The sequence below is a fragment of the Larimichthys crocea genome, chromosome XI, assembly GCF_000972845.2.
Source record: "Larimichthys crocea isolate SSNF chromosome XI, L_crocea_2.0, whole genome shotgun sequence".
Lineage (NCBI taxonomy): Eukaryota > Metazoa > Chordata > Actinopteri > Sciaenidae > Larimichthys > Larimichthys crocea.
The window spans coordinates 7334752-7346158 of record NC_040021.1 but is presented as its reverse complement, the minus strand read 5'-3'; the positions used below and the strand labels follow the sequence as shown (position 1 = coordinate 7346158).

Sequence of the window (11407 nt, the reverse complement as noted above, 5' to 3'; positions counted from 1 at the left end):
ACTTTGGCGGAGAAGGGCTCGATCGATGCCCGCATCCTCCAATACAATTAATTGTAATTGTAAATAACTGTAATTTTTTCGCTCACCTAACATCGTTTGTACTTAACAAGACGCCATCACGCCAATATTATAGCCTCTAGTCAACGGGTAAGTGTTGGGAGAACATTAATAATAAAATGCTCCGTTAAGAGACAGCGTAGGTTTTTATGTCCAGGCCATTGAGAAACCATGAACTATGAGTATGTTTATATAAACACGTCAGAAAAGCGAAGGTATCATGGGGGATTAGCTCAAATGTAAAAACATACTCGTAGTTTATGGTTTCCCAATGGTTGTTGGCGCCTGGATTTGAGTTATTTTAATCATTCACGAAACTGGTTACAGGAATAAAATACGAGACAAACGTCTTAAATTTACACAAACTCCAGACAAACTAACTACGCTGTCTCTTAAAGGAGCATTTTATTGTTAATATTCTCCCAACACTTACCGTTGACTAGAAGCTATGTTATGGGCGTGATGGCGTCTTGTTAAGGACAAACCATGTCAGGTGAGCGGAAAAAAATTGATACGTTTCTCAAAAGATTCATTGGAGGATGCGGGCATCGATCCCGCTACCTCTCGCATGCTAAGCGAGCGCTCTACCATTTGAGCTAATCCCCCGTCGTACCCTATAATGCACGGCATCGCGCTATAAAGTGACCGTAAACGAAGGTTGATACCCGAAGGGCAAAGATCCGCGAAATTAAAGAGATTTAAGCAGATCTGTTGTGGGCAAACTACTTCACAGGATCGTAAATGTGTTTTCATGTTTGGAAAAAGAGAGAAGACAAAAGCACTGGACAGCGCCCGTGGTTCGATCCCGGGGAGGGATGGGGAGCAGTATCTATACAGGATAGAATTTGTTCGAAGTAACCACTGAGCTAGACCAGCGCGACAGGTAGATGGAAAAACTACTTTATAAAGGTGACACTGGGAGTGTCTGTCAGGTACAGACAGAGAAGTGACGCTGGCGCTGCTATGCTACGTTAAGTTCACGCCGTCTTTGTGGCGTATTATCGCGTTAAAATCACACTAATACTGAGATAAAGCCTAAACATTTGGTAAAGTGCATGTTTATTTGTATTAGAGATGAACAGAAAAGTTTCCTCCTTCGAGCCGGATTTGAACCAGCGACCTAAGGATGTCTCATGTTTGAACTCTACAGTCCTCCGCTCTACCAACTGAGCTATCGAAGGGGCTGGAGTCCAATCACCCACCTGAATTGACTATAATGGACCTGTAGGACAGCTGAACTACGGTACACACAATGTGTTTCAAAACTTCAGATAAAAGTGAAATGTAGTTTTACCTATTAGCTTTTCTGTGTGCAGGAGTTTAAAGTAACTATGGTAAAAACTGGATATAGGAATATGCACTTTGGTGGACACACAATAGAAAACATAAAGCTCTTTTATCCAGTCGTACTTAAAAAAGGAAGTTGGTAATAAACAGTATTTTGTAGTAACGTACAAGTGCCACAAGATGGCCTAGCCTAACGCAAGTTTCACCTGCAAATGTATATTACATTTATTCTTAATACTGTATTGATACTAACGGAAGATACGATAAAAATAACGACATTATATATTATATAATATATATATATATATATATAATATATATATATCATATATATATATATTAATATAGATATATGTAGATCATTTTGCCTTTTGTTACTTAATGCAACATTATAACAAGTGTGTTTCCTTTTGCTGCAGTCATTTCTGATATCGTTTTTATTTTTCTCTATGATGCATAATTAACGCAAACCAAGCTAGATAGTAGACGGAATACAATGATATCAGCAATATATTTACCTTTCGTAGGGGAAACACACCTGAAGTCTGGCGGCCTGAATTTTGGAGAAGAGCCATCGTGATTGGCTGACGGCAAAGATGGAAATGGTGGGCCGCGATTGGTCCGTCCCAGCAATTTTGGAGAAGGACCACTGTGATTGGCTGACGGCAGAGACGGAGAAAGATGGAAATGGGGCAACGTGATTGGAGGAGATTATACAGATGCTCGGTCCTCATACTCTAGTCTACAGCTCACTGCATCAGACTATACTCTGTTGTTGTAGTGGCCTCCAATAGGTCAGCACAGGTAGTAGAAAAACACTGGACTGTACACGAGGGTTGATAACCGAGAAGGAAAGATCCGCTAAATTAAAGAGATTTAAGCAAATCTATTGTGGGCAAACTACTTCACAGGACTGTAAATGTGTTTTCATGTTTGGAAAAAGAGAGAAGACAAAAGCACTGGACAGCGCCCGTGGTTCAATCCCGGGGAGGGATAGAGAGCAGTATCTATACAGGTAGAATTTGTTCGAAGTAACCACTGAGCTAAACCAGCACGACAGGTAGACGGACAAACTACTTTATAAAGGTGACACTGGGAGTGTCTGTCAGGTACAGACAGAGAAGTGCAAGTTAGCTGTTAAATGTACTTTCAAGTATTAAAAATAAAGAGAAGTCAAATAACACATAAATCTGTCATCAACCTCATTTTTTTCACAGTTCAGTTAAGATTTTCTATGATAGCACAACAGTGACACAATATTTTGGGTTTTATACACTTGTTTATATAATTTTTATGTTATACAAGTTAATTTAGTTCATTAAGACACGACAAGCATGATTAAAAGGTAATAAATAAGTTTGTTAAAAGGGTTTTTATTAACAGTCTTTAATGCATTCAAATATACTACTTTAAAAAGTCAAATATTTAGAGCTTCCTTTCTAAGGTTATATTGTTTAATACAGAAAAAAATAACAGCATAAAACACAGATGCAGAATTAAATACAGAACAAAATCAATAAATGCTGAAATTAAAATGTAAGTAAACAAATAATGAAAAATCTGGGAGTGTCTGTCAGGTAAATAGAGAGAAATGACGCTGGCGCTGCTATGCTACGTTACATCCACGCCGCCTTTGTGGCGTATTATCGCGTTAAAATCACACGAATACTGAGATCAAGCCTAAACATTTGGTAAAGTGCATGTTTATTTGTATTAGAGAAAAGTTTCCTCCTTCGAGCCGGATTTGAACCAGCGACCTAAGGATGTCTCATGTTTGAACTCTACAGTCCTCCGCTCTACCAACTGAGCTATCGAAGGGGCTGGAGTCCAGTCACCCACCTTGTGCACACACAATAAAGAAACAATAAAGGTTTATTTCTGATATCGTATTTATTTTTCTCTATGATGCATATTTAACACCGACCAAGCTAGATAGTTGACGGAATACAATGATATTAGCAATATATTTACCTTTCGTAGGGGAAACACACCTGAAGTCCGGCGGCCTGAATTTTGGAGAAGAGCCATCGTGATTGGCTGACGGCAAAGATGGAAATGGTGGGCCGCGATTGGTCCGTCCCAGCAATTTTGGAGAAGGACCACTGTGATTGGCTGACAGCAAAGATGGAGAAAGATGGAAATGGGGCAACGTGATTGGATTTAAACTCCTGCACACAGAAAAGCTAATAGGTAAAACTACATTTCACTTTTATCTTGAAGTCTTGAAACACGTTGTGTGTACCGTAGTCCAGCTGTCATACAGGTCCATTATAGTCAATTCAGGTGGGTGATTGGACTCCAGCCCCTTCGATAGCTCAGTTGGTAGAGCGGAGGACTGTAGAGTTCAAACATGAGACATCCTTAGGTCGCTGGTTCAAATCCGGCTCGAAGGAGGAAACTTTTCTCTTCATCTCTAATACGAATAAACATGCACTTTACCAAATGCTTAGGCTTTATCTCAGTATTAGTGTGATTTTAACGCGATAACACGCCACAAAGGCGGCGTGGACGTAATGTAGCATAGCAGCGTCATTTCTCTCTATTTACCTGACAGACACTCCCAGTGTCACCTTTATAAAGTAGTTTGTCCACTTACGTGTCGCGCTGGTTTAGCTCAGTGGTTACTTCGAACAAATTCTAGTTGAATACTGCTCTCTATCCCTCCCCGGGATCGAACCACGGGCGCTGTCCAGTGCTTTTGTTTTTGTTTTGATTTTAAGATTTTTCATTATTTGTTTGTTTACATTTTAATTTCAGCATTTATTGATTTTGTTCTGTATTTAATTCTGCATCTGTGTTTTATGCTGTTATTTTTTTTCTGTATTAAACAATATAACCTTATAAAGGAAGCTCTAAATATTTGACTTTTTAAAGTAGTATATTTTAATGCATTAAAGACTGTTAATAAAAACCCTTTTAACAAACTTATTTATTACCTTTTGATCATGCTTGTCGTGTCTTAATGAACTAAATTAACTGTGTATTGTATAACATAAAAATTATACAAACAAGTGTATAAAACCCAAAATATTGTGTCACTGTTGTGCTATCATAGAATTTTTTTTATTTTAACGCGATAATACGCCACAAAGGCGGCGTGGATGTAATGTAGCTTAGCAGCGCCAGCGTCACTTCTCTGTCTGTACCTGACAGACACTCCCAGTTTCACCTTTATAAAGTAGTTTGTCCGTCTACCTGTCGCACTGGTTTAGCTCAGTGGTTACTTCGAACAAATTCTATCCTGTATAGATACTGCTCCCCATCCCTCCCCGGGATCGAACCACGGGCGCTGTCCAGTGCTTTTGTCTTCTCTCTTTTTCCAAACATGAAAACACATTAACAGTCCTGTGAAGTAGTTTCCTTCTCCAAAATTGCTGGGACCAGTCCTGTGAAGTAGTTTCCTTCTCCAAAATTGCTGGGACGGACCAATCGCAGCCCACCATTTCATCTTTGCTGTCAGCCAATCACGATGGCTCTTCAGCCCGCCCGACTTCAGGTGTGTTTCCCTACTAAAGGTAGAGGTTACCACCCAATCAAAACTAACACTCTCACATAACTACAAAACCCGCACTCTCTTTTCAGATATGTTGACAACAGTTATTTTCTCATCCTCTGTTCAGCGTTAGTCTTCCCTTTTCCCCACTTTCTCAACCAATATTGATGACAGATGGACATTCTGGGCTGGGGGGTTAATGAAAAGCAACAGGTACACATTAAGGAGCAGTAGCCACATCCACTGATGGGCGACTGTGAGCTAAACTAAACACATGGTATTAACTTCAAAAAACTCAGCTGCTCCTCCAGGTCTCTGCCTGGATTTTGGTGAGGCTTTGAGGTGGGTGTCAGTATGTGGCGGGGGGACGAATTATTCTTGGGGAGTTAACATAAACCACCATCCGGCTCACCCAGGCGAGGGGCGAGGATTAACGTTTACAGTTTATGAAGCTATGCATTGCAATTTTCCATCTTGATGTTGAACTCAGATCAAACCTCCAAATGTAAAGATTTCTGTCTGAGCCTCAGACTTTTGATATGATGTGGCAAATGTCACAAGGCTTGACCGTGACCAGAGGAGCTAATTCGTCTTTTATTGCTGATTTTATTTTTATGCTATTTAGCTGACTTAACGTTCTGTTTCTGTGCTATTTATATATTAAACTTGAACAAAAGCCCGTTTTGCCTCCAACTGCTGTGGCCAAACTGGTGACAATTTAAAGCCCGAACTGACAAGTCCCATGTGATTAAAGAAGTTCTTTTTATTGTGTTCAGTGTGGCCTGGGTATCATGCTTCTGTGCTGGTGGGTGTGCAAGTCCTTGTGTCTTATGCCATTGGCCTATCAGAGAGAAGGACCCTGTCTTTGAAAATTAAAAAAATAAAAAAAACTAAAGGTCCCTCTGAGCAAATATGGACTGTTTTTTTAATGTACATAGGTTCTTAACAATCAAAACTATACCTCGGACTCTGAATTTGTGCTTGATGTTCTTCTGTTTCCAGAGTTCATGGCAAAAACTTGACAAAGGGATCGGCATCATGGGTCCTAAAGAGTTCTTTCCTTTACTGGATTTCGCCTCTTCATGCCCATGAACGGCCTGTCATCAAGGTACATTTAACCTACGCTAACACTGCTACACAGGTCTTCAGGACATAAGTCCATGTGCACCGCCAGGACAACGTTGTGGAGTAAGTGGTATGGAGAATGAGGAATTTAGCCCAGCATTGCTTAAACACCTAAATTAATGTTAATCAAAAACCACAAGATGGACTTTGAGGTAGGAAGAGCAGCGTCCACTGTGTGCAAGAAGCCTTGGCTTTGTTGTATGGAACTTTGAATGTGAAGCAATTGATGTTCTTTTCATCTCTGGCACTTGCACAGTTAGCAAGATCATATTATTGTTACATCGAGAGCTCTGATTTTTGTTCATTTTCATCAAAAAAAGGTCATATGAGATATCTTTTCATTTCTCAAATCTGGGATTGTTGCCTTTTCCGTCATATATTAAAATGAAACGAACTTTGGGGTTTTTGCACTGACAAAAGACTTTGTAGTCTGAGAAACTGGGATGGGCAGTGTTGTTTTCTTATGACATTTTGTAGATTTATGAATTATGGCGTAAATGTTCGTTGGTTCTGCTTTATCTTTGGTACCACGCACCCACTGTGGTATGCAGGAAAACTCTCGAAATATATATTAATTAAATCAACGTACATTTAGAAAACAATGAACAAAACATCACTACAAAACGCCTATGTCATCAGTACTAAAAACATTTCTGTTGTGTTCAGTCTGCAGGAGCAGCTGAGGCGCTTCTGTACCCTCGACCTGAAGACCCTCGCATTTGGAGCCAAAACCTGAGAGCCGGTAACCCATACTGCCGTCCTTTCTGTCCAGCGCCACACCACACTGTCCAGTGACATGAGAGAGAGGTAAGACCCACACACACACACACACCACATTTAAAACTGTCTTGTTCTACATAATACTGCTTGCAACACGAAGTGTGAGCGGTGTAGGTTGAGTCTGCTTAGCAGAAATCAGAAGGTGAAAGTGACCTAGTCAGACAGTATGGAGAGCTAGACTCAAAGGTGACTGGCGGTCTTAAAACAACAACAAAGCATCGTCTGCAAATGGCGTAAGCTAAAGGGCAAGGCGCGTCCGACAGATACTTAACAGGGTGTTTATAACCACCAGCCGCACCAATGTCAACATCTCGGCGTCTGCTCGTGGAATTTAATTGTAAAAACATGTCAAACAGAAAATGCCCACTCAGGATTGTAAACCACAAATTCTTCTGTCGAGGCCATTTGCCATGATGTTGACAGTTTACAAGCCAATCACCCACCTTGTCTTCAATCCAGCCAGTTTCCCAGTAGTATTTATTAAGTAAAAGCTACAGGACAAGTATTTTTGAGTAGGATGTGGCTGGTTGTCGTCTTTGGTCTCTGTTTCTCTTTTTGCAGCGTCAGCAGCATGACGGGGAGTGTGTTGTGTGTAGATGTGCAGAGTTCTAGGAGTGTGGAGGCAGCTTACACCCAATACATTTTTACCCCAGTCCGGGGGTTGGTTTATTAATGTAACAAAAAACATATATCAAGTTGATTGTCTTTTATAAATGTTTCTGGCATTTATCTGTTTATAAAGTATCAGATTATGCGACTGTTCTTTTCTTCTTCAGTTTCGCTTGTGTGAACCAACCTCTGAAATCCGGAATACCTGCCACCAAAGGTACAACACTCCGGGATGATGCGTTTATCACAAACTCACCCAACCTCTCCTTTTCCATATCTTGAATTACCTGTTGTGTTGCTTTTTTTCCATTTTCAGCTCCGGAAAGAACCTTTGAAGAAACAATCCAGTCTTTTAAGTGACCATGAGGGATGAGAGACTCTGTTGAATTAGGAGCTTTCAGGATTGCATAAACCTGTGGCCATGGCTGAGACAGTCGCTGTCAAAAACCTGAATAAGCCACAAAACAATTTTTTACATGTATTTTTAATGCTTGGTTTTTTTTCTCCGTATTCCTCTCCTGTCTCCAGAAACCGCGGTACAAGATGCGTTGGTCGTGGGGTTCCCTGGTCCAAATGTCATGGTTGTTGCTCGTGTTTTTTGCCGCCGGCTTCATCATTCACGACATTCAAGATCCCACGGCTCCTCGCAGGTCAAGTCCGAGTCTGTTTTAACTCGCACAATCACTAATCTTCATCTTTAGACAGACTTTTACAAGGCTTTGCCCATTAAACTATTTTTGGGGGGTTGTTTACGTTGTGTGTGTGTGTGTGTTTCGATTCCACCACAGCCAGGCCTCTGGCAACTCGGTCACAGCCGCATCTCAGCAGGCCTGGGGAAAATAAGAACGTCTACACCAAACAGGGCTTCAGGTACAAAAAACCATCCCTCACAACATCCATGCTTAAACTCTAACCTATGTGTATGTGAAGAAAAGCCTTTGACCAATACATCATACTAGTTGTTGCTCTCCCACTGTGGACAAATGAAGCAAATATCATCCACTGTGTGCCCAGGACACTGTCAACACACTCCAGCAGTTCACGAGTTCTTAAAGATTGATGAAGTTCTATTCATTGCATGAACTTTGTACATTTGTGTGTATAATACAGCTAAAAAATCTAACTTGTGTTGGAGCACTAAAATAAATTTTAACTTCATGGACCATGATGAATCTTTAAACTCACCAGATGTTTCTTTATTGTTGTGCAAAATTAACCTTTATCTTTGTGTTTTGTGCTGTGTTTAGTTGGCTGGAGACAAACCTCCTTCTTTACTCTGAGTGTGTTCGTGTCGTGGGGCCACTGATGGAACAAGGTCTGGAAAAGGCAAAAACAGCAGCCGTCTTCATCTCTGAAAAAACACGCAGTTTCCTCTGGGTCAAAGAAAAGACTCACAGGCCATAGAATGGGACAGGCTGTTGACTGAATCGTTGCTTTTCTTTGAATAAAAGTGATCTAACAACCATGAGTTAATTGTTGACTCGTGCTCTCCTCTGTGTATCTTCTGCCCAGGTGACACCAACATCTCAGACAGTGTGTTCCAGGTGTTGGCATATTCAAAGAGGTCCTCCTCTCCCTCCATACAACTACATCCTGCCAGCGCTGGCGTACATAGCCGTAATGCTACAACGAGCATGGACCAACCTACAGAATCCTGAAGTCAGAACCTTTTCACCTGGCTTTAATATTTCTTTGTGTCAGGAACCGGGGTGCAATCGGCAACTACACCATTAGCTGAACTAAATCATAATACTGGTTTCTTTTGGTCTATTATATGTTTGTCCCCTAAAAACTGCTGCTTTTTCACAGCTTGTGAGACTACAGGGTACTTCTGTTCCCAGCTACAGTTACTGAAGTCATTGATTCTAACAAAGCATATTTTCAAGTTTAAATTTATATTAAAGTTTGAAACTAGGTGTGGTTCCTACGTGTATAGGACCAGTTTTTAAGAGCGAAACCCTTAAAAACAAAGTGCTTTCGCTGTTTTTCCTGCCGCGGCGAATTGGGTGTCACAGTCTCGTGGTCTAGGGCCACGCTTTGTCTTCACCAACTCGACGTGGCAGCTGCTCCAAACACACGACCTCGGCCATCAAAGCATGGGCTCAGGATTTGCGACCACGGCGTGATAAACATCACAGCTATGCTGACTAATTTACACACAGTATATACACCACATGAAGTATATAAACACAACACACACGACCCAATCTGTGCTGCTTTCAGAGCTGTGATTGGACACTGTGGGGTCAGACAAACTCTCACTCACACACACAACAACAAAAAAAAAAAAAATGGACCTTCGATCTCTTGTTTTGGCTAAAATTTTAAAATCAGTTTGCTGTTGTATGATGTCTTTTTTTTTTTCTCCCAACTTTAAACTTTTTGTCACTTCTAGATGCAGTGTGCATCTTCTCTATCCCTGAGTTTTCTACTGCAAATTTCAACTGTGTGGTTGAACCGTGTGTAATTTATTAAAAAAATTAGGTTGTAGATGATTTATAAACCATTTTTATTTAGATTTTAAAAAAAAATAGTGTTATATGAAAAATTGGTAAAGGGCCCGGGAAAAAAACGCAAAATGATATTCCAGACTTCTCCACGCACTTTAGATGGGCGCCTCATGTCCCACACCGGTACAATCAGATGCAGTATGTTTGTGTCATCATGGGAGCCTCAGCGTGTTAAGGGGTCACTCTGCCGGTTGGATTGACTCCTTCAGATGATTAAAAATGGACTGCATACGCCTAAATCGTTCACAAATGAACAGTCAGAAAAAGAAAGCCCACCTGCCGTCTCGTCTGTCTGCACATTCCTCGTCTCGTCTTGGACGCTTCATCGTCTGACCGCTGTTCCTCGTGGTTTTCGTTCATAGCGTAACACCTGATGTGGTCGTGTGCTCATACTTGAAGGTGATTATGTTTTTTTTTTTTTTTTTGGTTGTTGTGCGTGCGTGCATGTGGATCAAAAGCTTATTCTCAATAATGGGATCATGATTAAAAACCCCTCCTCCCCCCCGTGCCAACATCCTCCGTAGGCCGAAACATGACAAAGAATAAACCTTTGGGCAAGCCAAACACTTTCTGACCAGCTGATTATGAACCCCTCTAGTAAACCCGATGTTTGGGTGGAATATGGCAACAACTATGTCTTACTTTTTAATGTAAGTGATTTTATAAAGACTTTCAACCCCCCAGTCACTGCTCTTACTGGTGTTTTGTTTCTCTCATGTCAGGAAGGCCCATGACAACTCCCGAAAACTCAACTGCTGATGCGAAAGAAACATGTGGTATGATCAGAAACAGCCCCTAAATGCACTGTGTGCTTAGTGTTTTTCCTAAAAAGCGTCTTATTTTTATGTTCCCTTTTATTAGCCTCTGCTTTAACATTTTATTAACAAAGCATTAATACAGATTTCGTTTTAGGTGTTGTTGAAACTTAAAAAAAATATAGCATGTAAATTCATCCTGTCAGTGTTAAACTGGGACAAACTAAGACAATGAAATGCATATTGGCATCTAACCAGAATGTGTACATATGTCTGTCTATAACAATAAACAGTGGAGATATATCAGTACTAACAGTATGAGCAGAGGATGAAATGAACCACACTAAAATATATACGCTTGCAACAGTAATTAAGTGTATAAGACGTACAGTTTTAAACAGTAATTGTATAGTCGCGGGGTGTTATGTACCTGTACAGTGTAGACAGCTGCACCGCCTGACATGTAACCTGAGGGTAGTTGTGTAGTGTAACTATCAGACGGCTCAGGCGAGCGATCCGTTTCCACTTCGATAGCCCATGTGGTTAGCGAGCGGAGGACTGTAGAGTTTCAACACTGAGACATCCTTAGGGCGCTGGTTCAATCCGGCTCGAAGGAGGAAAACTTTTCTTTCATCTCTAATCGAATAATACAACATGCACTTTCCAAATACATTACATTTGTAGGGGAGGGAACAGCCTTAGCCTCGGCCCACTTGTACCACTTTACCAAATTATTATATATATATATATATCTATATATATAATATATATATCTATATTATTATATCTAC

The 11407-nt window shown here is 40.7% G+C and overlaps 4 non-coding genes across 4 annotated transcripts; 1 reads left to right on the top strand and 3 right to left on the bottom strand.

Annotated features, from left to right (window-relative positions):
- Positions 1-590: 590 nt before the first annotated feature.
- On the bottom strand, positions 591-663 carry trnaa-agc (transfer RNA alanine (anticodon AGC)). The gene has a single exon. It is a non-coding gene; the product is annotated as a tRNA-Ala (tRNA).
- A 486-nt stretch (positions 664-1149) lies between these two features.
- On the bottom strand, positions 1150-1238 carry trnay-gua (transfer RNA tyrosine (anticodon GUA)). The gene is given in 2 exon segments: positions 1150-1185; positions 1202-1238. It is a non-coding gene; the product is annotated as a tRNA-Tyr (tRNA).
- A 1835-nt stretch (positions 1239-3073) lies between these two features.
- trnay-gua (transfer RNA tyrosine (anticodon GUA)) lies at positions 3074-3162 on the bottom strand. The gene is given in 2 exon segments: positions 3074-3109; positions 3126-3162. It is a non-coding gene; the product is annotated as a tRNA-Tyr (tRNA).
- Positions 3163-3648: 486 nt separating this feature from the next.
- On the top strand, positions 3649-3737 carry trnay-gua (transfer RNA tyrosine (anticodon GUA)). Its single transcript is given in 2 exon segments — positions 3649-3685; positions 3702-3737. It is a non-coding gene; the product is annotated as a tRNA-Tyr (tRNA).
- The last annotated feature ends 7670 nt before the right edge of the window (positions 3738-11407 follow it).